The 27,784-nt window shown below is 52.9% G+C and overlaps 1 pseudogene; it reads left to right on the top strand.

The window, feature by feature from the left end:
• Nucleotides 1-27,784, top strand: part of LOC120381647 — a 438,779-nt pseudogene that overhangs the window by 296,309 nt on the left and 114,686 nt on the right.

The following is a 27,784-nucleotide window of genomic DNA, read 5'->3' as shown; positions in this document are numbered from 1 at the left end:
CTGTCAGAAGACAGGATACCGGGCTAGATGGGCCTTTGGTCTGATCCAGTCTGGCCGTTCTTATGTTCTATGTTCCCCTGTTACGGAGCCGCCCTCTCCCTGTTGCAGAAACAGACGGCAGCCGAGAGGCAGAAGATCGTCTGGGAGTGGCAGGAGCTGCGAGGGTTTCTGGAGGAGCAGGAGCAGCGGCTGCTGGCCCGGCTGGAGGAGCTGGAGGGAGCCATTGCCCAGCGACGGGACCAGGGCGGCTGCAGCCTGTCCCAGGAGATGTCCCTGCTCGGCGAGAGGGGAGGAGAGAAGGGGCAGCAGCCACTGAGCCAACCCCTGCAGGTCAGGCTGTCATTGCAATGATCATACGCAGCGTTTCTCTGGGCGCTTCTGAGCCCTAGACCCCAAAGCACTTTACAGAGTGGGGTCAGGGGCATTATCCCTATGGGACAAATGGGGAAAGTGAGGCAGAAGGAGGGGCAGAGCCCTGCCCAAGGTCACCCAGTGAGTCTGGCAGCGGCGCCAGGGATGGGGCCTGGGAGTCCTGGATGCTGCAGCCCCAAGACCTTCTCTCCTGGAAATGTCTCTCTGCATTTGCACTTGGAGGGTGAAATCCCCTCCCCCACCATGCTGAGGTCCCGAGCCAGGCCCAAGGCCCCTGTCACTGCAGGTTAATGGGTTTAGTGGGGCCAGGGGCCTTCTGGGTCTCTCAGCACTGGGGGGAATTTGATTCTCAATGCAGAGAAATATCTTCTGCCTGTAAAGTGCCCGGGGAGAAGATTTCCACAGTGGGACCTGCCTGCAGGGATTGCTGGGGCTGGTAGGGGGGCAGCAGCTCTGGGAATGTAAACCTGAAATTCCCCTACTGCCCGAGGCCTCAATGGTGACCCCTGCAGAGCAGGAGGCCTCCCCGCCCAGGGACACTCCCCCTGACGGCCTCCTCTTTCTCTCCTTTTTAGGGTGCTGGGAGCACTGGGGGCAGGTAAGTCCTGGGCTCCATTTCGCTCCCCCTCATGGGCCGCTAGGTTTGATAACTGCACTGAATAGGAAGCTGCCCCCTGCCCTGGGAGCGTGTGAGTCTGTCTCCCCTAGTGGCTGACTCGGGTAGGAGACGAGCCGGTTACTGTCTGGTCGCTCATGAGGTCACAGCAGGGCTGCTAGACCCAGGACCAATGGGACAGACCAGGCCGGTCTCCTGCACTGATGTGGCCACGTCACGTATTCCGAGGGCGCAGAATCTCAGCTTTTGCATTTGTTAAAGTGAGTTGCCGGCCCTCAGCACCTCCCCAGTGTAAACGGAGACAGTGTTGCCTTGCTGGGGCTGCCAGCAGCCTGAAGCCGTAGCTCTGAGAGCGTGAACTCTCCTGTCCCCTGTTAATGTCATCGGGCTGTCAACTGAAATGGCAGCACTTTGATGTGAACATTAAACGTTCCCTGGCTGATCACTCGCGCAGATGGAACGGGGAGAGGGCGGGAGTGAAGCCTTTGTGGGGTGGGAATAGGGGGTTGCTGTAGGGAGGGAAGAACAGAGGAGAGACAACAACAAGGAAGCGAGAGAGAAATGGAGAAAGGAGGGTGGGAAAGGCAGGGAAACACAGGGAAGAACCAGCAGGGCCCTACAGGGGTGTCCGGGAAGGGGCTGTTTTCCTCCTGAGTGACACTGAGTGTGACAGACAAAGACTTGGCAAAATACTAAGAACTAAAATTTTATTTCCCATACGAAGGGCAGATTCCCCCCTTGTTCTTCGTACGTGGGTGTCCCATGGAGAGCAGTGGGTGTTCTGCTGTGAATGGAGCAGGGCACAGAGTCCTAACCTGATGCACTGGCCGTAACGGACAGGGCAGTGTGGCCCTCTCTGCCAAAGGAGCTGGACGCCCCAGGGTTACTGCTTCAGCTGAAGGGTTGGGGGAGTTTTGGCATTAAGGGGCCCAGGTTCATTCCCTGCTGGAGCCCTGGGCTCTGTCTGAGGCCACTGTCAGCATGTAGGACCTGCCCACTCTTTGGTCTGTGTCTCCTCCCTTTCCACATAATCCCCGTGCTGGTGCCCCTTGTTCCTGCAGTAAACCAGCGTAGGGGGTGGCTCTGCCCCCCACAGAACCAGAGCGTCCCTGAGAAAGCCCCGAACAATGTCTCCGTTCCTTGCTCTAGTGTCTCCCCACTTCCCGTCTCTCTGGGGAGCACAGGGCTGAGGTGACTCACCCTGACATTGACTATCTCAGGCTACAAAGCTCAGATCCAGGTTTTGTGAAGTTTGGGGGTTGCTGGGCTCAGGGTCTGGGGCTCAGGCCTATTTCTCACCCCTCCTTTCCCCAGCAGGGAGGACGGGATGTTTCGGAAACCAGAGCCGTCGTTTGCGGAGCTGGAGAAGAGACTCAGCGATTTCTCTCTGCAAAGTGCCATGCTGCAGGAGGTGCTGCTGGGATTCAAAGGTGAGTTGGAGTCTGGGGGTGGCGTCTCCTCTGGTTAGAGCGACCCTGACCCTGGGAAGGAGTCGAGGACTCTAGTGATGTCACTGATCCTGGGCTCCAGCTCACAGCCCAGCTCAGCGAGTCGCCCTTCCCCATGGAGCAGCCCTGTGGGGCTGGCTCTGTCTGCAGCGGCTGCATTATCGGCCTCTGATCTCTGTCACCATCTCGTTGTTAACAGCAGTTCCATTAATAAGCAATGGGGGTTTCTCCATGAATGTGAGGGCCTGAATTCTCACCTCTCCCATCTTCTCCTTCCCCTAGAGACGCTGCAACGGGAGCTGGGGAGCGACACAGGTACGTGTCTGTCTCTGACTGGCCGTGGGGAGATTTCAGCCCAATAACCATGTTAACGACAGGGGATTGCAGCCTCCAGCAGCTGGAAGCTGTGTAACAATGGGAAGCGATGTTACTTTGTTCTTGCACCACTATATTTTCAACTGACTTGTCTCTTAAATATTTTAGCTCAGGGATCAGCAACCTTTGGCACGCAGCTCACCAGGGTAGGCACCCTGGCAGGCTGGGACAGTTTGTTTACCTGCGATGTTGGCAGGTTTGCCCGATCGCGGCTCCCACTAGCCACAGTTTGTCACTCCAGACCAATGGAGGCAGCGGAAAGTGGCAGGCAGCACATCCTTCAGCCTGCGCCGCTTCCTGCATCCCCCATTGGCCTGTGATGGCAGACCACGGCCAGTGGGAGCTGCAATCGGCCGACCCGTGGACATGGCAGGTAAAGAAACTGGCCCGGCCCACCAGGGTATGTGGATTGGAGTTTCTCCAAGGTCCTTTAAGTGTTTCTTGATTGGGCACTTGATTTGCAAATTCCTTTCTGAAGAAACTGACCTAATGCTTTACTAAGGCTACTTCAGAATCAAAACACATCGATGTACAAGAACGTAGCCAATATTCATAACTTTAACTGCAAAAATGATACACCCACACAGGTAGTATCAGCAGCAGCAGCAAATTATAACCTTTTCATAGGCACCTTGCATGACAACCGTTGTACAACATTTGCTGCAAATATAACAGTGGTTGCACCAATGAACTATACAGTCACAGGTTATATTAATAACATCACAGCCAGGGCTGGTGTTAGGGGGTAGCAAACAGGGCAACTTCCTGGGGCCCCAGACCCCCACAAAGCTACATTGCTTCAGCCCTGGGTGGTGGGGCTCAGGGGCCCAGACTTCAGCCCCATGCGCTGGGACTGCAGCTTTCTGCCCTGGGCCTCAGCGAGTCTAATGCCGGCCTTGCTTGGCAGCCCCCTGAAAGGTGCTCATGGCCCCCCCGGGGGCCCCAGACTCATGGTTGAGAACCACTCCCTTACCCCACGAGTCACAGCAACGTTCAGGTTACTGCCAGTCCCAAAGGACCAGTCACTTCCTTAGGTCAAATGACTCTTAGATCTCCCAACAAAGACAACACTTGTAGCCAGTCCTGTCACAACCTGTATTAAGATTTATTTGAAAGGAAATGAGAGTTGTTTACAAAGTTAAAGCAGTGTGACAAAGCTCTGTCCTTGTCTCCATGGGCCCTGCATTTCCTGGTGGATTTCGCTAGCCTCAGAGGCTCACTATGACCCTCCACGTAGCCCTTCTCTCTAGGGACAAGTGTCACAGCCCACTGAGCCATTTTCATCGTAAGCCAGCGAGGGAGGGGAGGTAAAGCTCCCCTCCCTTGCACAGTCTCTGTTGTCTCCCAGTCTCAGTGATTAATCAGGGGAGCAAAGGGGGAGCCCAGGACCCCCCTCTACTCTAGGCTCCAGCCCAGGGACCCTAATAGTATCAGCTGTGGTATCTGACCTTTTAGAAACAGGACACATACAATTCCCTGTTCTACTTCCCCACAGCAGCCCCCACTTCCTCAGGCTCCACTTCACCCTTACCTCAGGGCTTCCTTCCTTGTGCCTGATCTGGTGTGTACTGATCAGTCGCTCCCACAGCTCCTGTTCTGCACACCCACCTGCCTAACTGGGAGCTCTTTAACTAGTTTCAGCCAGCCCCTGATTGGCTTAAGGGGTCCCAATCAACCTAGCTGTCTCCACGGCTTTCTGGAAGGATGTTAATTGGACGCAGGTGTCTTGATTAACCTGGAGCAGCTGTCATTTGGTTACCATGGTAACAGGGATTTGTTTAGCCTGGGGCTAACATACCTGTTTCTCACTACTTTCCTATAGCCATTGGCCTTGCCCTGTCACAGCAGCTAATCATCCAGATGCAGACAAATTACAATCTTAAATTTCAAAAGGTGATAGAAGCTTCTATAATAAGCAACTAGCCCTAGCTAAGCAGCTGGGGATCTCATGCTTATGCCTAGAAACTTTGCCCCCCAGAGTCCAAGAAGCATAGAGATCATCAGTTACTTCTGCATGGGGTTTTTCATCCCCTTCCTGCCATGTGCTCTGAGCTGCAAACTCAGCTAATGGGAAGTAAAGAGGACAACACCAGCCTTGTGTCTTCTTTAACATCCCATAATAGTCTCTCTGGTGTGGATGGACCTTTCCTGCCAGGCAGGGTGTAATGCATTCGGCTGTCAATCAGCACTTCACCTAGGTAAAGTCTCTCTCCTGTCTGGTGATTTCAAGAGCCACAGAGGCTCCCAATGCAACTAGTCAGATGTTAACCCAGGCAGAAACTCAGTAAAGCATTCAATAAAGTCTAAACATGTTCTTATAATCCTAATACCTGTTTTAACAATACTAACACAGGTGAGTCAGACCGATTCCACTGTGTGTTTGTCCATGTTCAATGAAGACATGGGGGCTTTTGCAAGAGCTAACACCTCATCTGCCAGTGTCACAGGCAGGTTGGGCAGGATGGTGTCTCTAGCCTCTGTTTCCAGAAGCTGGGAATGGTTGACGGGATGGATCACTTGATGGTTACCTGTTCTGTTCTTTCCCTCTGAAGCACCTGGCATTAGCCACTGAGCTAGATGGACCATTGCTCTGATGCAGTGGGCCCTTCTTATGTTCACAGTCTGTATGAGGAGTATCTACTCATTTGGACTCACTGGGGAGCCACAGAAAGAAACAAGATGTGCTGAGGCAAGAAGGCCCAGTCTCAGAGCCCCTGGGGTCACGCTTCCCAAAAGCTAAAACTAGGCCCAGCCCTTGAAAGGGGCACTGCCAGGAGAGACTGGATAAAGGCTGGAGCATCAAACAGCTTTGTTAACCTGAGAGAGCTGCCTTGGGGACAGTGACAGGGAGAATCTCCAGAGTGACTCCTTTGATTCTGCTCTTCTCTGGCCTTTGGTTTTTAGAATTATAGAACTGGAAGGGACCTCGAGAGGTCATCTAGGACAGTACCCTGCACTCAAGGCAGGACTCAGTATTATCTAGACCATCCCTGACAGGTGTTTGTCTAACCCGCTCTTTAAAATCCCCAATGATGGAGATTCCACAACCTCCCTAGGCAATTTATTCCAGTGCTTAATCACTCTGACAGTTAAGGAGTTTTTTTTCCTAATCTCCATCCTAAACCGCCTTTGCTGCAATTTAAGCCCATTGCTTCTTGTCCTATCCTCAGATGTTAAGAACAACAATTTTTCTCCAGCATCTTTGTAACAACTTTTTATGTACTTGAAAACTGTGATCGTGTCCCCTCTGAGTCTTCCCCAGTTTTTTCCAATCTTCCCTCATAGGTCATGTTTTCTAGATCTTTAATCATTTTTGTTGCTTTTCTCTGGACTTTCTCTAATTTGTCCACATCTTTCTTGAAATGTGGCACCCAGAACTGGATGCACTACTCCAGTTGAGACCTAATCAGCGTGGAGTAGAGCGGAAGAATTTATTCTCGTGTCTTGCTTACAATACTGCTGCTAATACATCCCAAAATTATACTTGCTTTTTTGCAACACTGTTGACTCATATTTAGCTTGTGATCCACTAGGACCCCCAGATCCCTTTCCGCTGCGCTCCTTCCTAAGCCGTCATTTCCCATTTTGTATGTGTGCCACTAAGTGTTCCTTCCTAAATGAAGCACTTTGGATTTGTCCTTATTGAATTTCATCCTATTTACTTCAGACCATTTCTCCAGTTTGTCCAGATGATTTTGAATTTCAGTTCTATCCTCCAAAGTCCTTGCAACCCCTCCCAGCTTGGTATCGCCCGCAAACTTGATAAGTGTAACGGAGAGACTCTGCTGCTGGGAGGGTTTCACCATGTCTCAGAGGGTTACACCCTGGTGGGAGGGGACTAGGCCTGTACTGGGATAAGGTCACTCTGTGCTTCACAGTGTGGCAGAACCTAGAATGTCCATTAGCAGGGAAAAATGCTGGGGGGAATCGACATGTGGAAAGGACAGAAGCCCTGTCTGCATTCTCTCACATTGCCCTTCTCGCCCTGGCAGGCTACAGAATAACGTCCACGTTTTGCTCCAGATCATCCCGTCCTCCCAGGGGGAAGGAAATGGCTGCAATGGAGCTGGCTCAGGTAAGGGATTCTCAGGGAGCTGGTGGTGGGTTCTGCTTGGAGGGAGAGAAGCAGTAAATGTATAGGAGGGTGGGAGCCAGTGATGAGCTGCCAAAATATTAACAACAGGTTCCCTCCTCCTCACCTCACGAGGGGGTCATGCCCCCCAGGGGTCATGCCCCATCCAACCCCCCAAGCTCCTTGACACCCCCCTGGAGACCCCTGACCCATCCCCCCCCATCCCCTGACTGCCCCCTGCCGCCCCATCAAACCCCTCCTCTCATTCTTGATGCCCCCCTGGAACCTCTGCCCCATCCAACCACCCCTTCTCTCTGTCCCTGACTGCCCCCCAGCACCTCATCCAACCCCTGCTCCTTCCTGACTGCCCCCCGGGACCCTTGCCCCCATTCAATCCCCTTGTACCCTTCCCTCTGACTGCCCCAACCCCTATCCAGCCCCCCACAACCCACCGAACACCCCCTCCCTGTTCCCTATCCCCTTACCACACTGCCTGGGGCCAGGACCGCGACTGGCAACAAAGGACCCGACTCCCCGATCCGGGCTGGAGCCGTTCGGCTGGGACCGGTGCTGCGGGGCCCGAGCTGGGCCGGATTGGAGCCGCTTGGCCGGGACCAGCCCGAGCCAGGGGTGCTTGGCTGGGACCCGTCTGGGGCACTTGGCCGGGGCCGGGGGAGCCGCTCAGGTGGAGCCGGACTGGGCCGTGCACACCGTCCCCCCCTGGCCCAGCTTACCTGCTTGCTGCTTGTTTCAGGCTTCCCTCAAACATTTGATTTGCGGGAAGCAGGGGAGGGGGAGGAGAAGGAGGGTGGAGCGTTCACAGGAGAGGGGGAGGTGAGCTGGGGCCGGGGGACAGCTGCCTGAGCCTTGGTTAAATTTAAAAGCTTTTTTAGAACCAGTTGTCCTGGAACAACCGGTTCTAAAAAGGCTTCTAAATTTAACAACCGGTTCATGTGAACCGGCTGGAGCTCACCACTGGTGGGAGCTGCTAGAGCTGGTGGGAGGCAGGAAATATCCTGGGTGGAGAAAGGGAGGGGACAGGATGTGACAAACCTGCTGAGACTTGTGTACTCTAGGGTGTGATGGGTTGTCACCCCGGGGTGCAATCTGGGGGGCTTCTGGGAACCGCTGTGCCCTCTAACCCTCAAGCCGGGCTGGCCCTTCTCACACGGCTTTGCTGGAGATTCAGCCAGCCTCTCCAGGGCCTGTTATCACCCAACACGACAGCAGGTGGCGTCATACACCCAACTAAGCTACCTGAGTGCTTTACCTGAGCCACTCAAGGACAGATAGAGATAACAGCCAATTTCCCAGCCGTAAGTGATAGCAAACAGATCAAAGCAGATTACTTAACAAATAACCAAAAACTCAAACTAAGCCTAACATACTATCTGAATAGACTTTGAATTAGCAATTTCTCACCGACTGATGCTACAAGCAGTCCACCAAGTTTCCATACACAAGCTAGAAATCCCTTTACCCTGGGACCAGCACTTCCTGCACTTCAGTCTTTGTTCCTCAGGTGCTTCCAGGAGTTCTCTTGTGTGGGGAATGAGGCTAAGAGATGATGTCACACCCCACCTTATGTAGCTTTTCCCTATGGCAGGAACTCTTTGTTCTAAACTCAGTTCCCAGTCCAGTTTGTGGAAAAATACAGGTACCAAAATGGAGCTCAGTGTCATGTGGTCTGGTCACATGCCCTAGCATGGCCTTCTGAGTCATAGTAGCCATGACTCATATGCTGGCTGAAAGGTTCACAGGAGGGCTAAGCTGTTCCACAGTCCATTGTCTTTGTTGATGAGCCATGAACACTGTCTGGCTTCTTTGTTGTACCTGAATGGCTTGTTGTGGGTGTTACCCAGAGTAAGCATATTTGAAATACAGATACATAGTCAATATCCGTAACTTCACATATGAACATGATACATGCACACAAATAGGACAATCATATTCAGCAAATCATAACTTTTCCAATGACATTGAACATGACACATCTTGCACAAAATGCATCATAATTATGTCCTAATCATTTCATAATCATACCACTATGCTGAATGTGGGGTGTAGTGTCAGGGCCTAATTTCAAGGCACAGGTGTTGGGAATGGAACTTCCCCTCTTTGTGGAACAGGAAATAACCCTCTAGCCATGGCTGTGAAAACTACCCAGACTCCCAGTGCTGAAGCCTGAACCTACTGACACTTCATTAGTTACCACCAACCCCGATCTTTGTGGCAACTGCAAACTTTATCAGTGACGATTTTATATTCTCTTCCAGGTCATGGATAAGAATGTTAAATAGCACAGGGCCAAGAACCAATCCTTGTGGGAACCCCCTAGAAAGAAATCTACTCAAGCATGGTTCCCCATTTACAATCATAGTTTTTAATCTATTTAATGTATGCTGTGTTTATTTTGTATCTTTCTAGTTTTCTAGTCAAAATATTGTGCTGATCAAGTCATATCCCCTACAGAAGTTTAGGTATATTGCATCAATACTATTAGTTGCAACCAAACTTTGGATCTCATCCAATAAGGATATCCCGTTAGTTTGATTGGATCTGTTGTCTCTGAACCTTTGTTAATTGGTACTAATTATATTACCCTCCTTTCATTCTTTATTAATTAAATCCATATTCGCTGCTCCATTATCTTGCCCAGTATCAGACTAACACTCTTCTAATTAGCTGGGTCATCTCTTTTACACTTTTTAACTATTGGCACAGCATTAGCTTTAGTCCAGTCTTCTGGAATTTCCCCAGTGTCCCAAGTCCTAATTAAAATCACCATTAACAGTCCACCACACTCCTCCACCAGGTCTTTCAAAACTCTTGGATACAAGTTATCTGGACCTGCTTATTTAAACATGTCTAACTGTAATAGCTGCTGTTCAACATCCTCGTGAGTTATTATTGGGATGGAAAGACTGTCGTCGTCATCATCTTATGACTTACATCATCTGTTTTTCTCCAAATCCAGGAGAGAAATATTTATTGAACACTTTTACCTCTTCTGCATTATTTTTGATAATTCTGCCATTTCCATCTAGTAATTTACCACTACCATTGTTAGGGATTAATTTTGTACTTAATATACTTTTTAAAAACTTCCTTCTTATTTTCATTAATTGGTCATTGATTTCTGATAGCTTCCCTTACCAATTTTCTACAATTCTGACTTTCTAACTTCTGTTCTTTACTATTGACTTCCCCTTTCTTCCATATATTTTATTTGGAGAGTGTTGGGATTCCTACCAGGGAGCCACCAGCAGGGTCCAGAGACAGCCCAATCTCCTATATCTAGCCCTGGCTAGTGGGTATGTGATAAATGTGAAGACCCTGCCTCCATCAGTCAGCTGAGAAACACAAAGGTTCTCTCTTTCTACCCTCTGATGCCACCTGGCTGCTCTAAGCTAGGTGAGGTGGGACTCTGTTAACATGTGCCTCCCGGAGCTTCCATTTCCCTGGTGCTGCTGTTCCGTGAATAGTGGGGCTGTGAGTGGGGCAGCAGGTACTGAGTGTTGGACTCTTGCTCTTTCAGGGGCCAGTGACCTTTGAGGAGGTGGCTTTGTACTTCACCAGGGAAGAGGGGGCTCTGCTGGACCCCACTCAGAGAGCCCTCTACAGGGATGTCATGCAGGAGAAATGTGAGACGGTGACCTCGCTGGGTAAGGAGTCCTGTCCCCTGGGTTATTAGAAGCTGTGAAGAACCTGAGTAGTAATAACTTTATACCTTTATTCCCCATACAAGTTTTGACACGTTTCCTTGCCCCCATTTTTTTGCCTTATCTCCCACCCACTAGAATCATTTTTGGACATGTGCCTTTTGGTCCCATCAGACATTTTAAAATTGCATTGAATGTATCCTTATTGGCCACATTCATAACTACATTAATAACTGTAGCTTTCATGCCTTTTCCTCATTTTAAGAGGAAAATACACCACCTGTAGAATTCTAAATTGAGAAAATAGGTGTATGACTCATTCCTGGCTTGTGTGACAGTCAGGTGAGCTCCTCTTTTGATAGGAGAGCGTATAATGTTTCCATTCAGGACCCCACCGGTAAAGGGAGAACAGAGCTGTGGGAGGGGAGGAGAAGGGGGGAGTAGATAATTCTGGGGTGCCAGGACATGGGGAGGGTGTGTGCAGAGTTAGAGCTAAGAAGCAGCAGGGGGGGGACAAGGTAGTGAGAGGTGAAGAGGGAACATAAGAATCTTCCAAGGTGCTGGGAGGTGGTGCTGGCTGAGAGTAATGGGAAGAAGTGGAGAGGAGTGTGGAGGAAGGGCACTGAGGAAGTGGCTCATTCTCAGGTGTTGAAGCTAAGTGGCCTGTCCTTGTGGAAGAGTGGGACCCCTTGGGGGTCTAGTGCACTCAAGAGGCACCTCTCAAGGACTGTTTAAAAGCCAGGGCATTGCAGAGATCCTATGGATCCATGACAGTGCCAGAGGTTCAGCCTTATGGGGAAAAGATATAAAACAAGAAAAGGATCTAAATGCGTGTTTACCATCGCTCCCTCTCAGTCCTCATGGGAATCCCTGATCCATTCCAAAGTGTATTAAAACCTTCCTTAAAGGCTCACCTTTTGGTTATCAGGTCATGTCTGTTTGTTAGAGGGTTTTCCCTTCACCCTCCCACTTCCCTGGTTCTTGTCACGCAGACAGCAAGCAGCAAAAGACCAAAAGTCTGAAGCACAGATAATGTGATGTTTATTGGGGTTATTTCCAAGCAAGCATATTCCACTGCCCTAATGAACTTACACCTAGAAAATTTAATTATGCAGCAGACAGAAACAATTAGAGAACCAGACTGATTAACAAGGTAAAAGTGGTGGCCATAAAGATAAAACAATACAGAAATGAGGGTTTCACAACCACAACTATTGATAAGGGATTTCTTGCCAAACAGGCTGCTGTCAAACTAAGTTTTCTTTAACCATCTTAAGATCTGCTTCTTTATCTGGTGGTGATGGGCACTATCAGGACAGGATCGACTTCCTAACAGCCCAATAGCACCTTATTTCAGTGTGACTGGTTTGGGATGTGAGGATGTGACCCTTCGCTTCCCAGCTTATGGCTGCCCCTGCTGCTTAGCCAAAGGCCTTAGCGTAAGAACAAGGCCTCAGCCTATCCTAGTGAGAGAAGGCCCATACACAGGCAGACTGTGATTTTGATTCTTAGCTAGTTACAGGGGTATAAAGACAAAGTGATAAAAATACACCTAAGTTCTTAAAGTCTAGGCTTTACAGGCAGGCCTGAATATGTCTATTCTAACAGTGGGTTCTACCCCTTCCCCCATTCTGTGTCTGTCTTGTCTATTTAGATCAGGGGTCGGCAACCTTTCAGCAGTGCTGTGCGAGTCTTCATTTATTCACTCTGATTTAAGGTTCCGTGTGCCAGTAACACATTTTAACGTTTTTAGAAGGTCTCTTTCTATAAGTCTATAATATAGAACTAAACTATTGTTGTACGTAAAGTAAATAAGGTTTTTAAAATGTTTAAGAAGCTTAATTTAAAATTAAATTAAAATGCAGAGCCCCCCCTCAGACCAGGGGCCAGGACCCAGGCAGTGTGAGTGCCACTGAAAATCAGCTCGCTGCCGCAGGTTGCCTACCCCTGATTTAGTTTGTAAATTCTTCAGGGCATGGGCCATCTACTGTTCTCTGTTTGCACTTTGCCTAGCACAATGGGGACCCACTGTTAGTTGGTCCTTAGGCACTAAGGTAGTGAATATGATTTGTTATAATAGTAACTCTCCTGCCACTTTGAGCCAAGGAAGATGGCCTTGGGATGCGTAGCCTTATTTGGGGGAGTGAGTAATGTTGATTTGATTTATCAACTTAATTTAATTTGTATTGTAATTATTTTAATTAATAATAAAACTTAATCATTTATATTAATTAATATGGGTTTAGGCTCGCCAATTTGATCAGAAGATAAAAGTTCGTGTTTTGAATCAGGTTCCACAGAATTGATAAAGGTACCTTCGGGGGTATGACAGGAAGCTCACACGGAGACAGATATAGTCCAAGAGTTTTTATTAAACTCAGTGAAATAGTAAGTAAATTGTAAAACAGGTAGAATTACAGAGTTACAATTGTATTACTGTTATTCAGGAGATACATATGATGATACAATATTATGTGCTGCAAACTTCGGTTAATATTCACACCCTGTTTTGATAAACTGGTGTTGGCCTCGCCTCTGGCGGTTCCGGTTTCACAGCTCTTGCAGAGGAAACTAATGCAAAGAGCTGTCAAAGCTACTTTAGAATTTATTTTTTAGCTCAACTAAATAATCTGATACACAAACTAAAATAACATTTAGAGAGACCAAGCTTAGCCGAGTCCCTTTTGAACTTAAAGTTTTAAAAGAAAATAAGTGCGGCCTATTACTGGTTAATAGCTGTCGTAGATGAATAGCATGAATACGTAGCTGAAGATGGTGAAGTGTAGAGAAGAAGGAGGAAGTCGAGGTGGGGGTGGGGATACCATAGTGAGGTAGGTTACCTCTTTTTATAGAAATAAATGCCGGAAATTCTTCCTCTTATTCCCAAATTTCAGTCTTCCCCCATAGAAATGTTAGGGTACGCTTACTCCATAGGCTAGTATGGGTGTGCGTATGGATGACAGGTATCTGCGCACTTGTGGGGTACTTGTTAAGTCTGTGAGTGCAACTTTGAAAAATCCCCTTTGTCTATTGGTCTAGGTAAAGGGTATTAGACCTAAGCGTAGGCACTTTATTTGGGTATAGGAAAAACAGTTGCTTTTCTGGGTAAAAGGGCACAGGATGTAGCTATGCTAACTTTGCTTTAGCTTAAAATGCAGGTTCTTCTTCGAGTGATTGCTTCTATGCATTCCATGTAGGTGTGCGCGCCACGCGTGCACGGCTCTTCGGAACATTTTTACCCTAGCAACTCCGGCGGGCCGGCTGGGCGCCCCCTGGAGTGGCGCCGCCATGGCGCTGAATATATACCCCAGCCTGCCCGTCTGCTCCTCAGTTCCTTCTTACCGTCCGTGACGGCCAGTTGGAACAGTGGAGTGCTCCTTTACCTCCACAGCCCTAGCGTTTCTCTATTTCCTACGTGTACATAGTTGGTTAAGTTAGTTTAGTTGTTAGATTAGTTGAATAAGTTTAGTTAGATATAGTATAGTAAGGGAATTAGGGGGGTTTAGCCCCTCTTCTTCCACAACCGGTGCGGGCTCATGCCCAAGGCACCGGGGTTTAAGCCCTGTGTGGCTTGCCAGTGGCACATGCCTGTCGGGGACCCGCACAACTCCTGCCTGCGCTGCCTCGGGGAGACCCATCGTCCAGATAAGTGTCCCATATGCACGGCGTTTAAGCCGAGAACTAGAAAGGAGCGGGACACTCGCCTAAAGCAGCTCCTTATGGAGGTGACACTTCAACCTCCCGCGCCGACCCCAGCGGCACCAAAATCGTCATCGGCGGACCCGAGCCGCTCTGGTACCGAGACTGCTCAAGCTCCGCAGCCGGCACCGGTGTCCCGGCACCGTTCCCTCTCTCCAGCGAGGAAACGGAAGACGGCGCAGACGGCCTCTAAGCCGCATGCTACGGGACCGCTTGCCCAGCCACCATCGGCGCCTCCGGTACCGGCTGCAGCGGTGCACAAAACGTGCAAGGTACCGTCGACTCCGGCGCCGCAAGAGCCGTTGAGTCCGGTACCACCCTGCTCCCCAGTGCCAACCGCGGTTGAGCTGCAGCTCCCGTCCACGCCCGAGACATTCTCGATGGCGAGAGAGCTCATCGAGCTCACAGAGGCACCGAGCCTCCGGCCCCCGGCACCGCCGGTGCGGGCCGTTCAGTCAGCGGGCAAGCCGGCGATGATGCGGCCGCCTCCCCATGATGGACGAGATAGACGTCGGTCCTGATCCCGGTCCCGGAGACGGTCACCGCCACGCCGATCCAGATCTCGGCACCGTTCACCATCGCGGTACCGCTCCCCATCTCGGCACCGGTCGCACTCCCGGAGACGCTCCCGGTCGCCCGACCGTCGGTACCGAGGGAGGTCCGGATCCCGGTTCCGTTCCCGGCACCGTGACTCCCGAAGCCGCTCCCGACGCCGTCGGTCAAGGTCACGGTCGAGCTCCCGGCACCGGTCGAGCTCCCGGCACCGCAACAGACGCTGGTCCCGCTCTCCAGCCCGGCACCGCGATGACCGGCACCGATCCTCGGCACCGTCCAGGGACCTACTGCCGGCTTCCATGGCGCAATCTTTCAGCGCCTCTGCCCCGCCTTGGCCTTCTCGTCAGCCCTCAGTCGCCTCTCAGACGGGCAGCGGGAGACATCTCCAGGCCGACCCCCAAGGCCAGGACCATGGACTGCAGCAGTGGGGTTTTTGGGTCCCCTGGGCCTACCACGAGCCTCAAGGACTCCCCTTTCCCCCGAGGCACGTGGGCGCCGAACATAGGGTGCCCGAAGCCACGGTGAGCAGACCTCCTCCATCACCACTGGGTGAGGCCCCGTCGCCACATGGTCCCGCACAACATCCAGGGTCCGAGGCGGCTTCACACCCCCTGGAAGAACCAGCTCCAGAAGCGGTGGTCCAAGGTCTGTCCTCATCATCCCCGCCGGATGAGGCGGTGGCGGGGGCTTCTACCGCAGACCCCCCTCCTATTGACTTGCGGGCCCACCAAGACCTTCTTTGCCGGGTGGCAAAGGCTATCGACCTCCCCGTGGCGGAGGTCCCAGAGGATGACGACCCGGTGACCAACGTGATTGGAGCTAGGGCCCCGCTGCGGGTGGCCCTGCCCTTCATCCGTACCATACAGCGGAATGCCACTACCATCTGGCAGTCACCGGCGTCTGTCCCTCACACCGCGCGTGGCGTGGAGCGCAAGTACTCGGTCCCGCCCACCGGATATGAGTACCTCTATACGCACCTGACTCCGGACTCCCTCGTGGTACAGTCCGTAAATGACCGGGAGAGGCATGGGCAGCCCGCTCCGGCGCCAAAATCCAAAGACGCACGGCGCATGGACCTGTTGGGCCGGAAGGTCTATTCAGCGGGTGGCCTCCAGCTCCGGATTGCCAACCAGATGGCTCTTCTCGCTCGTTACACCTTTGACATCTTGGTGTCCCTGGCGAAATTTTCGGAGCTGATCCCAACAGCCTCATGTCAAGAGTTCCTGGCCCTCTTGGAAGAAGGCAGAAAAGCCTCCCGGTCCTCCATCCAGGCCGCTCTGGACTCGGCGGACTCAGGAGCCAGAACCCTGGCCTCAGGTGTGACCATGAGGCGTATCTCCTGGCTGCAGTCCTCCACCTTGCCGCCTGAGGTGCAGTACACCCTTCAAGACCTCCCGTTCGACACTCAGGGTCTCTTCTCGGAGAAAACGGACTCCAGAATTCAGACCCTCAAAGATGGTCGAATTGCCATTTACACCTTGGGTATGCACACACCGGCTACCCAGAGGAGGTCATTCCGGCAGCAGCCCTACCAGCCCTTTACCCAGGCCAGGTCAAGGCCGTATAATAGTCGGCGTGCTAACTTAAACCGCCGTAGACCATCGGGCAACAGACGCAACCAGGCCCAGGCCCCTTCCAAGGCCCCTCAAGGGCCCAAACAGGCCTTTTGATGGGACGCCCGAGGACGGCCCATCAGTCTCTTTCCCGGATCCTACCCCATTATTTTACAACCGCCTTTCCCACTTCCTTCTGGCGTGGTCCCAAATAACATCGGACAACTGGGTCCTTCGTACTATCCAGTATGGTTACCGCCTTCAGTTTGTTTCGCCCCCTCCTTCCCACCCACCTTCCCCGTCCCTCTTCAGGGACCCCTCTCACGAGCAATTCCTCCTACAAGAGGTCGAGACTCTGTTGAGCTTGGGGGCCATAGAGGAGGTGCCGCTCGACATGCGGGGCAGGGGATTTTATTCCCGATATTTTCTCATCCCCAAGGCGAAAGGAGGTCTCCGACCCATACTAGACCTCCGGGAGCTCAACAGGTACCTGCTCAAGCTCAGGTTTCGCATGGTCACCCTGGGGACCATTATTCCCTCCCTGGATCCAGGAGACTGGTTTGCCGCCCTCGATATGAAGGACGCGTACTTCCATGTCGCGATTTACCCTCCCCATCGACGCTATCTGCGCTTCGTGGTCAACAGCGCACACTACCAGTTTGCGATGCTACCCTTCGGCCTGTCCACCGCGCCAAGGGTCTTTACCAAGTGCATGGCAGTGGTTGCCGCAGCCCTCCGCCGTCGTCGCATACACGTCTACCCGTATCTCGACGACTGGCTGGTTCGCGGGGCATCCCGACAGCTGGTAATGGACCAGATGACAGAAATACTATCCCTATTTCGGCTCCTGGGCCTTCTCATCAATGCCGAGAAGTCCACTTTAACTCCATTGCAACGAGTGGAGTTCATCGGAGCGGTCCTCGACTCCAATTTAGCCAGGGCCTGCCTCCCTCGATCTCGGCACCAGACAATGGTCTCCATCATCTGGGACCTACACACCTTTCCCACGACGACGGTTCAGTCCTGCCTACGCCTCCTGGGCCACATGGCGTCCTGCACATTCATGACCACGCACACCAGGCTGCGCCTTCGCCCATTTCAATCTTGGCTGGCGTCGGTGTACCGTCCGCATCGCGACCCCATAGACATGGTGGTCACGGTCACGAAGCCTACCCTCAATTCGCTCAGCTGGTGGCTGGACCCAGAGGTTGTGTGTGCAGGAGTCCCGTTCCGCCCTCCTCGCCCATCCGTCACCCTGACCACGGATGCCTCGGCGTTGGGATGGGGGGCTCACCTGGGCGACCTTCACACACAGGGTCTCTGGTTGCCCCAAGAGCTCTCCCTCCACATCAACGTCCAGGAGCTGCGAGCGAGCCGCTTGGCGTGTCTCGCCTTCCGCGCCTGTCTGCAAGGCCGCTGCGTGGCAGTGTTCACGGACAACACGACGGCGATGTTCTATGTGAACAAGCAGGGCGGAGCCCGCTCCTCCCTGCTCTGCAAGGAAGCGATGCTCCTGTGGGACTTCTGCGTGACCCACTCGATTCGCCTGGAAGCGTCCTTTCTTCCAGGAGTGCAGAACACGCTGGCCGACCATCTCAGCAGATCGTTCCTCTCCCACAAGTGGTCTCTTCGTCCGGATGTGGTGCACACAATTTTCCGGAGGTGGGGGTTTCCCCAGATAGACCTGTTTGCCTCCAAGGAGAACAGGAAGTGCCACCTGTTTTGTTCGTACCAGGGTCGCTCCCCAGGCTCCCTGTCAGACGCATTCCTCTACTCCTGGACGGATCACCTCCTCTATGCCTTCCCTCCGTTCCCGCTCATACACCGGGTGCTACTGAAGCTTCGGAGGGACAGGGCCCACGTAATACTCGTCGCTCCGGCCTGGCCGAGGCAGCACTGGTACACCCTGCTGCTCGAGCTCTCCGTTCGGGATCCCATTCCCATTCCGTTATGGCCGGACCTCATCACACAGGACTTCGGCAGACTCTGCCACCCGAACCTACAGTCCCTCCATCTTACAGCTTGGTACCTGCGTGGTTGACCCACGCAGAGAGGGACTGTTCGGCAGCAGTACAGCAAGTCCTACTTGAAAGCAGGAAGCCTTCCACTCGCTCCACCTACCTCGCAAAATGGAAGCGTTTCGCGCTCTGGTGCGATCAGCGTGGCCTTAATCCCTTCCTAGTCCCTATCCCTACAATCCTGGACTACCTCTGGTACCTTAAAGAACAAGGGCTCGCGGTCTCCTCCTTGAAGGTGCACCTGGCAGCCGTGTCCGCCTTCCGTCCATCCATGGGAGGTCGGTCCATCTTCTCCAACCAGATGGTTTCCCGCTTCCTTAAAGGCCTGGACCGCTTGTACCCTCCGGTGCGACGTCCTATCCCGACCTGGGATTTAAATCTCGTTCTGGCCAAGCTTATGGGACCGCCCTTCGAGCCCCTGGCCACGTGCTCTCTACTCTACCTCTCCTGGAAGACAGCCTTCCTCATCGCAATTACATCGGCAAGACGAGTCTCTGAGCTCCGTGCTCTAACGGTTAGTCCACCATACACTGTCTTCCACGGAGACAAGGTGCAGCTTCGACCACACCCGGCCTTCCTCCCTAAGGTGGTGTCGGCCTTTCACCTCAATCAGGAGATCTTCCTTCCGGTCTTCTTCCCGAAGCCGCACGCCTCACCTCGTGAGCAACAGCTTCACACCCTGGATGTCCGCAGGGCCCTTGCTTTTTATATCGAGCGGACGAAGCCCTTCCGGCGTTCGACCCAGCTGTTTGTAGCAGTTGCCTATCGCATGAAAGGCGAGCCGGTCTCCTCGCAGCGGATTTCCTCCTGGGTGAGGGCATGTATCCGGACATGCTACGAGCTTGCTCGCGTGCCACCATGCCGCCTCACCGCTCACTCGAGAGGGCAAGCCTCGTTGGCCACCTTCCTGGCCCATGTCCCCATCCAGGACATCTGTAGAGTGGCCACCTGGTCTTCTGTTCACACCTTCGCTTCCCACTACGCGTTGGTGCAGCAATCCAGAGACGATGCAGCCTTCAGCTCCGCAGTCTTACACTCTGCCACGTCTCACTCCGACCCCACCGCCTAGGTAAGGCTTGGGAATCACCTACATGGAATGAATAGGAGCAATCACTCGAAGAAGAAAAGACGGTTACTCACCGTAGTAACTGTTGTTCTTCGAGATGTGTTGCTCCTATCCATTCCAGACCCGCCCTCCTTCCCCACTGTCGGAGTAGCCGGCAAGAAGGAACTGAGGAGCGGACGGGCCGGCTGGGGTATATATTCAGCGCCATGGCGGCGCCACTCCAGGGGGCGCCCAGCCGGCCCACCGGAGTTGCTAGGGTAAAAATGTTCCGAAGAGCCGTGCACGCGCGGCGCGCACACCTACATGGAATGGATAGGAGCAACACATCTCGAAGAACAACAGTTACTACGGTGAGTAACCGTCTTTTTTTGGCCTGTAGGTTTCTTGCATTACAGCCAAATGTATTTTTAATATGAATTAATAAACCTATCACTATACAGTACTTATAAGAAAAGAGATATTTATGCAGGCAAGCAGATGAATCCTGAGAGCTACAGATGTTACTGTCTAAAAATGAGATGGGGTTAAAACTATGGAATATTCTTTGTGACAAGTATCCCACAAATTCCACTGACCTCCCGTGTTTTCTTTGCCTGCAGTAGGGTTTCCAGTTTCCAAACCTGATGTGATCTCGCAGCAGGAACGAGGGGAAGAGCCATGGGTCCCGGACGTCCAGGGCTCTGAGAAAGAAGTGGTCCCGAGAGCTGCCTTTGCAGGTGAGGAATTGGTTCAACAACTGCTTAGGAATGCAGGAAACATTTGGGATGCCCTACAAAGACCCTGTGAGCTCTCCAAGTTCAGGATTGTTCCCTGCTGATGTGGAATCATTATGGCAGATGTCACTCATGGCTTCCCTCCTATTCTGACTGACAACTGGCAGCAGGTCCCTCCCTGATCTCACTTTCCCCTGAGAGTTATGGTGCAATGAGGACCCAGAACTGATCCCTTCCTCTCTTCTCTGTGGAAGGGTTTGGGGAAAATCAGCACCTGATAGGTTTGATCTCTCCCACATATATTTTGGTTTGTTCATCCCTTTTCCATTCCTCTCTCTGACATTTCCTTTTCTCAGGCACAGGAGTGACCTATGTCTGGATTCTCTCTGTCTCCCATCCGGCGATGGGCTGGTGAGTGAGAACGAGGAGGAGAAACCCCAGCAGGAAGACACTGTGCAAGTAGATCCACATTGGATGTTATCAGGAAGATCCAAAGGGAATGTTTCCAGGAGTTGTGCACTCCCAGAAAACACAAAAGCCTGTGAGACTCAGCAGAGGCCAGAGGAAAACTACAGTAGCCACTCAGTCCTTATTCCACGCAACAGAATCAACTTGGAAGAGAGACGCTACATGTGCCATGAGTGCGGGAGAAGCTTCAATCAGCGCTCAAACCTTATCAAACATCGGAGAATCCACACTGGGGAGACGCCCTACACGTGCTCTGAGTGCGGGAAAAGCTTCAGGCAGAGCTCTCACCTTATCAGACATGAGAGAATCCACACAGGGGAGACGCCCTACACGTGCGCTGAGTGCGGGAAAAGCTTCAATCAGCACACAAGCCTTATTACACATCAGAGAATTCACACTGGGGAGACGCCCTACACGTGCTCTAAGTGCGGGAAAAGCTTCGGGCGGAGCTCTTACCTTATCATACATGAGAGAATCCACACAGGGGAGACGCCCTACACATGCTCTGAGTGCGGGAAAAGTTTCAGGCGGAGGTCTCACCTTATGAGACATGAGAGAATCCACACAGGGGAGATGCCCTACACGTGCTCTGAGTGTGGGAAAAGCTTCAATCAGCACACAAGCCTTATCACACATCAGAGAATCCACACTGGGGAGAAGCCCTACACGTGCTCTGAGTGCGGGAAAAGCTTCAATCAGCAACCAAGCCTTATTACACATCAGAGAATCCACACTGGGGAGACGCCCTACACGTGCTCTGAGTGCGGGAAAAGCTTCGGGCGGAGCTCTCACCTTATCAGACATGAGAGAATCCACACAGGGGAGAAGCCCTACACGTGCGCTCAGTGTGGGAAAAGCTTCAATCGACGCTCAAACCTTATTACACATCAGAGAATCCACACTGGGGAGACGCCCTACACGTGCTCTGAGTGCGGGAAAAGCTTCACTTACAGCTCAGTCCTGAGCGCACACAGGAGAATCCACACATGAGAGAGAACTGTTATAAATCCCTTGACTGGGGCTGGAGAAAGGTTGTTTTTTTTTTAATCACATTTGCTAATTCCCACATAGTGATTTTTGCACCATCTTCATCGGGGTGTCTCAGCTCCACCAGATCAGTTGCCTGCTTCTGCCTTTTGCAGCTCACCCTTCTTTGGGGTCAGTCCTGTGATCTTTTCTATCAACTCCTTTCCTTTAGAGTCGTAGGAGTGTGTGTCCCTCCGGCCAGGAATGTTCATCAGCTCCAGGAGGGAGAGAGGTTTGATTCCAACAAGCTACACTGAGGCAAAAACTACCTGTGCCTGACATCCACTAGGGCTGTGCTCAAGTTAGTGATCTTGGTGTAACAAGACAATTAGAGTTGTAGAGCAGATGCAGCCCAGGTGCAGGGGTTGGCATTAGCTTCCCCCTTGACCTGACCTAAACTCCATCACTTTCCCTAGTCTAAACAAACCCTGAGCATCACGGTTATACTGTTCCCCCATTTCACAGCCATTGTTAGTCATCGAGTTCACTCTTGGGGAAGAAATTGTTTCACTCCCAGTTGCTCTCATGTTGCTTCAGGTTGTGCTGAAGAGCAGATATTTTTACTACCATTTTTCTCACTTAAAATATATTGAACTATAACAAAGAGCAGGAACACGGCAGGGATAGGGGAAAATGTCATTTCACCCTCTGGAACAACAGAAGAAGATGGGGTAAATCAGAGGGATTCCCTTATTCCCCATCACCATCCCAATCCCCTGTTGTGCAGTTGGTTAGGTCAGTATTTTTTCTAAAGGGCTAGGAAGAGGATTCCCTCGTAAATAACTTGTAACTAAACAAAGTGCCCAGGCATTGGGCTCCCAAAGCCGTTGTGGCCCAGGCCCTGCACAAAGTGGCTCCTGAAGAGATCTCCTTCCTCATTAGCTGCATGTGGCCTATTATTTGGGAAATACAATCCCTATCTAGGTAAGGATGGGAAAATGGAAGTGACTTTTGTCTTCAGCTCACCCCTGGGAGATGCTGCAAATGTGTAGAAAATGAAATCCTTGTTGAATGTGCTATAGCTGCAGAAAGATACCTATTTTTAATAGAGACCTGACATTTGGTGTCTTACAGGGATTCTAAGCCGCACCTGAATTTAGTCCCTAATTTAAATTTGTGGCACCGGATTAAAGACATAAAAGATCATAGTTGAGGGAGTTGTACCTCACTGTCGCTACTGATCTGTTGTGCGGTTGCTGAAGAATTCTACACCAGAAAAGTGTCAAATTACTCCAAGTAACAAAGGTTTGACAAGAACTCAAGTAGAAATTGCAGGTAGTGGTGCTTGATTTTCACCCCAGAGATGGAAGCTATGGTGACCTGTGGCCCAGGTAAACTATTTTTAGAACCTGCTCCCTAGTTAAGTGGCATTGGTCACACTCCTGAAGGACGCCATGATTAAATTGGGCACAACTGTCTTTTACCATTTGGATCCAAAGTTAGATGAAGCACAGAGAGAAACAGCTGATTCCTTCAGAGCTATTCCATGCCTACGGGTCCCAATCTGGCTGCCTTGTTGGACAAGAAGCACTTCCCTGCTGGCCAAACAATGGTAGCCAATGAGGGAATGTATCAGATGCGAAGTTCAGACTGCAGGATACTTGAATGCTGAGTCCAGAGTCTGTGGTTTAGTCTAGGCCTGCACAACTCGTAAAGCAGCGAGGGCAATATTACTCCAAAGAAAACAGCTGAGGGATGAAGCCCCCCGGCCTCACCGAACACCACCCCCCAGCGCCGCTGAGCCCCTCCCCGAAACAATCCCTCCCAAGTGCCACCCGCCCCGTGGAAACAAACCCTCCTTCCCTAGCACCGTCCTGCCAAAACGGTGGCATTGAACCTTGGTAATATGTTATAGCGGGCCTCTAAGGTAGTATAATTAAGGTAAAAGGAAAATGTCTTTTTGCTAGAAGTAGAATAAGATCTTCCCCCACTTTGTAATCAGTTGCCTGTGGAGTGAATGAGGTGGGACTGAGGAAGGCATGGAAGGCAGCAACTCCAGACAGCTGCAACCCTTGGAGAGGGGCTGGGAGCCAGACCAGATCAGCAGACCAGGTCAGCCAATGACTCATAGCTCGTCTCCTCAGTCCCCTGCTGCCGGCTCACCAGCCCCTCCCACTCGCCTCCTCAGCCCCCCCCTTTCCGTGCCGCCGGGTCACCCACCCCTTCGCCACTGCCCGCCCACTCGCCTCCTCAGACCCCCTCCCTCACCTGCTATTGTGTCATACAGGAGGCCTGTGATACGCAGGGGGTCAGATTAGATGCTCTAATGGTCTCTTCTGGCCGTAAAGTTGACTAATTTCTGAAAAACTGAGTGTAGCATTGGGAGCAGCGTCTGATGTTTTCCTGTCTAGCCGGCTTGCTGCCTAGAACGAATGCTCCTTGAGTGGGGTGACCACAGGGAGTAGCTCAAACCTGCAAAGGGCCTGCCAGGGGCAGGACATTAGCCCAGCAAAGGAGGGGTGTGGCAGTGACATCACAAAGGCCTTTTGCAGGACTTCAGACTATTGGTCAAAGGTGGTGGGGAGGTGGTGACCTCACAGAGAGATGCTGACATCAGCCAGGCAGGACAGGGGTGAGGGGCCAGGGAAACCTCAGAGACGTGACTTTGCTTCAGCAAGTCTCCTTCTCCAGGTCTCTCTTTGAGGACTGAGAGAGTATTCGGGTTCATGGACGTGAGCGCCAGGAGGAACCTCTTTTGAGTTTTCTCCTTCCCTTTTAGTGATTTTAGTAGAAAACAGCCGTCCCTGTTTAGAAGGTAAGAGCCTCCTGGAGGTTTGAAACCTGTTCAGTCTGATCCATCTGGTGACAGTTGAATTCTAGGCATGGAAAACACGAGCTTAAGGAGACAGAAGTTTATTGCGCACCTGGGATTTTGTCTCTTAGAATCACTGGGGACATTAGGGTTTGTCCTTTTTGTTTCACCTTTTCCTCCATCCCTCCCTCCTTTCTCTTCGTCTCTTGCTTCTTTTGTCCTTTCTCCTGTGCCCCTCCCAACATTAGGAGAGGTGGGGGTGGGTGTGCGTAGAGAAATCTCTGTATTAACTATCTCTATAAATCTTTATGACCTTGCATTGTGTTATTTTGTATTGAGTATCTTTCTATATTAAGTATCTTTATGACATTGCATCTTGCATGATGTTATTTTGTATTTCATATGACTTGGCATTGTGCCTCTCTATTTTCATACAACTTTGTATTAGATCCCTATATAGAAAATTGGTAGAAAACTTTGTATCAAATGTTATAGCCCCTAAGGATAGTATAGTTACAGTAAAAGAAACATGTGCCTTTTGGCTAGAAGTAGAATAAGATCTTCCCCCCACTCTGTAATCAATTGCCCTATTGACTGAATGAGGTGTGAATGAGTGAGGCTTGGAAGACACCCACCTCCAGACAGCTACAACAGTTGCAGAGGGAATGGGAGCCAGAGCAAAGGACAATACAACTTGTCAAGTGGGCCAAACAAAGAAGAGCAGACATATTGACGGCCTCAGGGATTAGAAGCCAGCACCTTCTTTAGAAAACACCCTCTGTGAGCAGCACTGGGACAACACCCAGAAAAAAGCAGCACAAAGACCAACGGACACAGACCAACGGACACAGACCCAGATTTTGAATCTGGTCTAGATTTGCATAAGAGGGAAGCTGCTATAAATGTGAGGTGTCTTGCAGAAGGACCCCCGGGTCTCGTCTTGTCACCATCGGAGCATCGATCCGGATCGGCAGAAGCCCGGCTCCATCCCTCCCCCATCTAACTCACCTGCCCAGTGCAGTTAAGGGGAGCAACTAGTTGGTAACAACAGCAAGACGGAGTGTGTCTGTGTCTGTGTGTGAATGCATGACTGTGATATATACCTCATATGCATATCATAGAGTATTAATTGATACCTCTATTACTAATAAATGTGGCGTTTTGCCTTAATCCCCCTGAAAAGATCCTGTATAGTACTTTGAGTACAACAGTGGCACTGGCCGTAGGGAGTCAGAGAGGTGCCGGGCAGGGGGTTGGTGGGGGTCTCTGGGCGGTGCGGCGCTGGGCGTAGGGAGTCGGAGGGGCGCTGGGCAGAGGGTTGGTGGGGGTCTCAGGGTGGTGCGGCACTGGGCGTAGGGAGTCGGAGGGGTGCTGGGCAGGGGGTTTGTGGGGCTCTCTGGGTGGTGTGGCGCTGGGCGTAGGGAGCCGGAGGGGTGCTGGGCAGGGGGTTGGTGGGGGTCTCTGGGCGGTGCGGCGCTGGGCGTAGGGAGCCGGAGGGGTGCTGGGCAGGGGGTTTGCGGGGGTCTCTGGGTGGTGCGGCGCTGGGCGTAGGGAGTCGGAGGGGTGCTGGGCAGGGGGTTTGTGGGGGTCTCTGGGTGGTGCGGCGCTGGGCGTAGGGAGTCGGAGGGGTGCCGGGCACGAGGTTTGTGCGGGTCTCTGGGTGGTGTGGCATTGGGCGTAGGGAGTCGGAGGGGTGCTGGGCAGGGGGTAGCATGGTGCAGCATGGGCCTGCCCCCAAGGGGAAGAAGCACGATGGCAGTGCAGGGCTGGGCTGGACAGCGTGGGACTGGCAGCTCCCGGTTTGTAAACAGGGCCCTTGTACTGGGCTGGGTGTAGTGGGGCTGTCCCTGCCGTGCCATGACCCATCTCCTGTTGCCCCCGGCCAGCCCCTCGCTCTGAGGATTCTGCCCCCCTGCCCCATGTCCCGCATGGGGACCCACAAATATGTTTAGCACCGGGCCCACAAAAGGTTCATCCGGCCCTGTTTGGGGTGCAGGTTCTGGGAGGGAGTTGGGGGGCAGGAGGGTTGCAGGCTATGGGGAGGTTGAGTGCGGGGTGCTGGCTCTGCCCGGGGGCCGGGGATGGGGGTGCCGGGGGGTGCAGACTTGCGGGTTCGGGGAGGGAGTTGGGGTGCGGGAGGGTTGCAGGCTATGGGGAGGTTGAGGGAGGGGTGCAGGTTCTGAGCTGGTGCAGGGGGTGCGGACACAGGCTCGGGAGGGAGTTGGGGCGGGAGGGGTGCAGGCTGTGGGGAGGTTGAGTGAGGGTGCAGGCTCTGAGCTGGGGCAGGGGGCGGGAGGGTTGCAGGCTGTGGGGAGGTTGAGTGAGGGTGCAGGCTCTGAGCTGGGGCAGGGGATGGAGGTGCAGGGGTGCGGACACGCGGGCTCTGGGAGGAGTTGGGGGCAGGAGGGTTGCAGGCTATGGGGAGGTTGAGTGAGGGGCAGGCTCTGAGCTGGGGCAGGGGATGGGGTGCAGGGGTGCGGACACGCGGGCTCTGGGAGGGAGTTGGGGCGGGAGGGTTGCAGGCTATGGGGAGGTTGAGTGAGGGTGCAGGTTCTGAGCTGGGGCAGGGGATGGAGGTGCAGGGGGTGCGGACACAGGCTCGGGAGGGAGTTGGGGCGGGAGGGTGCAGGCTGTGGGGAGGTTGAGTGAGGGGTGCAGGCTCTGAGCTGGGGCAGGGGCGGGAGGGTTGCAGGCTGTGGGGAGGTTGAGTGAGGGTGCAGGCTCTGAGCTGGGGCAGGGGATGGGGTGCAGGGGGTGCGGACACGCGGGCTCTGGGAGGAGTTGGGGCGAGAGGGTTGCAGGCTATGGGGAGGTTGAGTGAGGGTGCAGGCTCTGAGCTGGGGCAGGGGATGGGGGTGCGGGGTGCGGACACGCGGGCTCTGGGAGGAGTTGGGGGCAGGAGGGTGCAGGCTATGGGGAGGTTGAGTGAGGGTGCAGGCTCTGAGCTGGGGCAGGGATGGGGTGCAGGGGTGCGGACACGCGGGCTCTGGGGGAGTTGGGGGCGGGAGGGTTGCAGGCTATGGGAGGTTGAGGAGGGGGCAGGCTCTGACCTGGGGCAGGGATGGGGGTGCAGGGGTGCGGACACGCAGGCTGGGGGCAGTTGGGGCGGGAGGGTTGCAGGCTATGGGAGGTTGAGTGAGGGGCAGGCTCTGAGCTGGGGCAGGGATGGGGTGCAGGGGTGCAGACACGCGGGCTCGGGGAGTTGGGGGCAGGGGTTGCAGGCTATGGGGAGGTTGAGTGAGGGGCAGGCTCTGAGCTGGGGCAGGGATGGGGTGCAGGGGTGTGTGGACACGCGGGCTCGGGGGAGTTGGGGGCGGGAGGGTTGCAGGCTATGGGGAGGTTGAGTGAGGGTGCAGGCTCTGAGCTGGGGCAGGGATGGGGTGCAGGGG

The sequence above is a fragment of the Mauremys reevesii genome, linkage group 14, assembly GCF_016161935.1.
Source record: "Mauremys reevesii isolate NIE-2019 linkage group 14, ASM1616193v1, whole genome shotgun sequence".
NCBI lineage: Eukaryota > Metazoa > Chordata > Testudines > Geoemydidae > Mauremys > Mauremys reevesii.
Note: the sequence above shows the minus strand (reverse complement) of the source record. Positions and strands in the feature narration are given on the sequence as shown.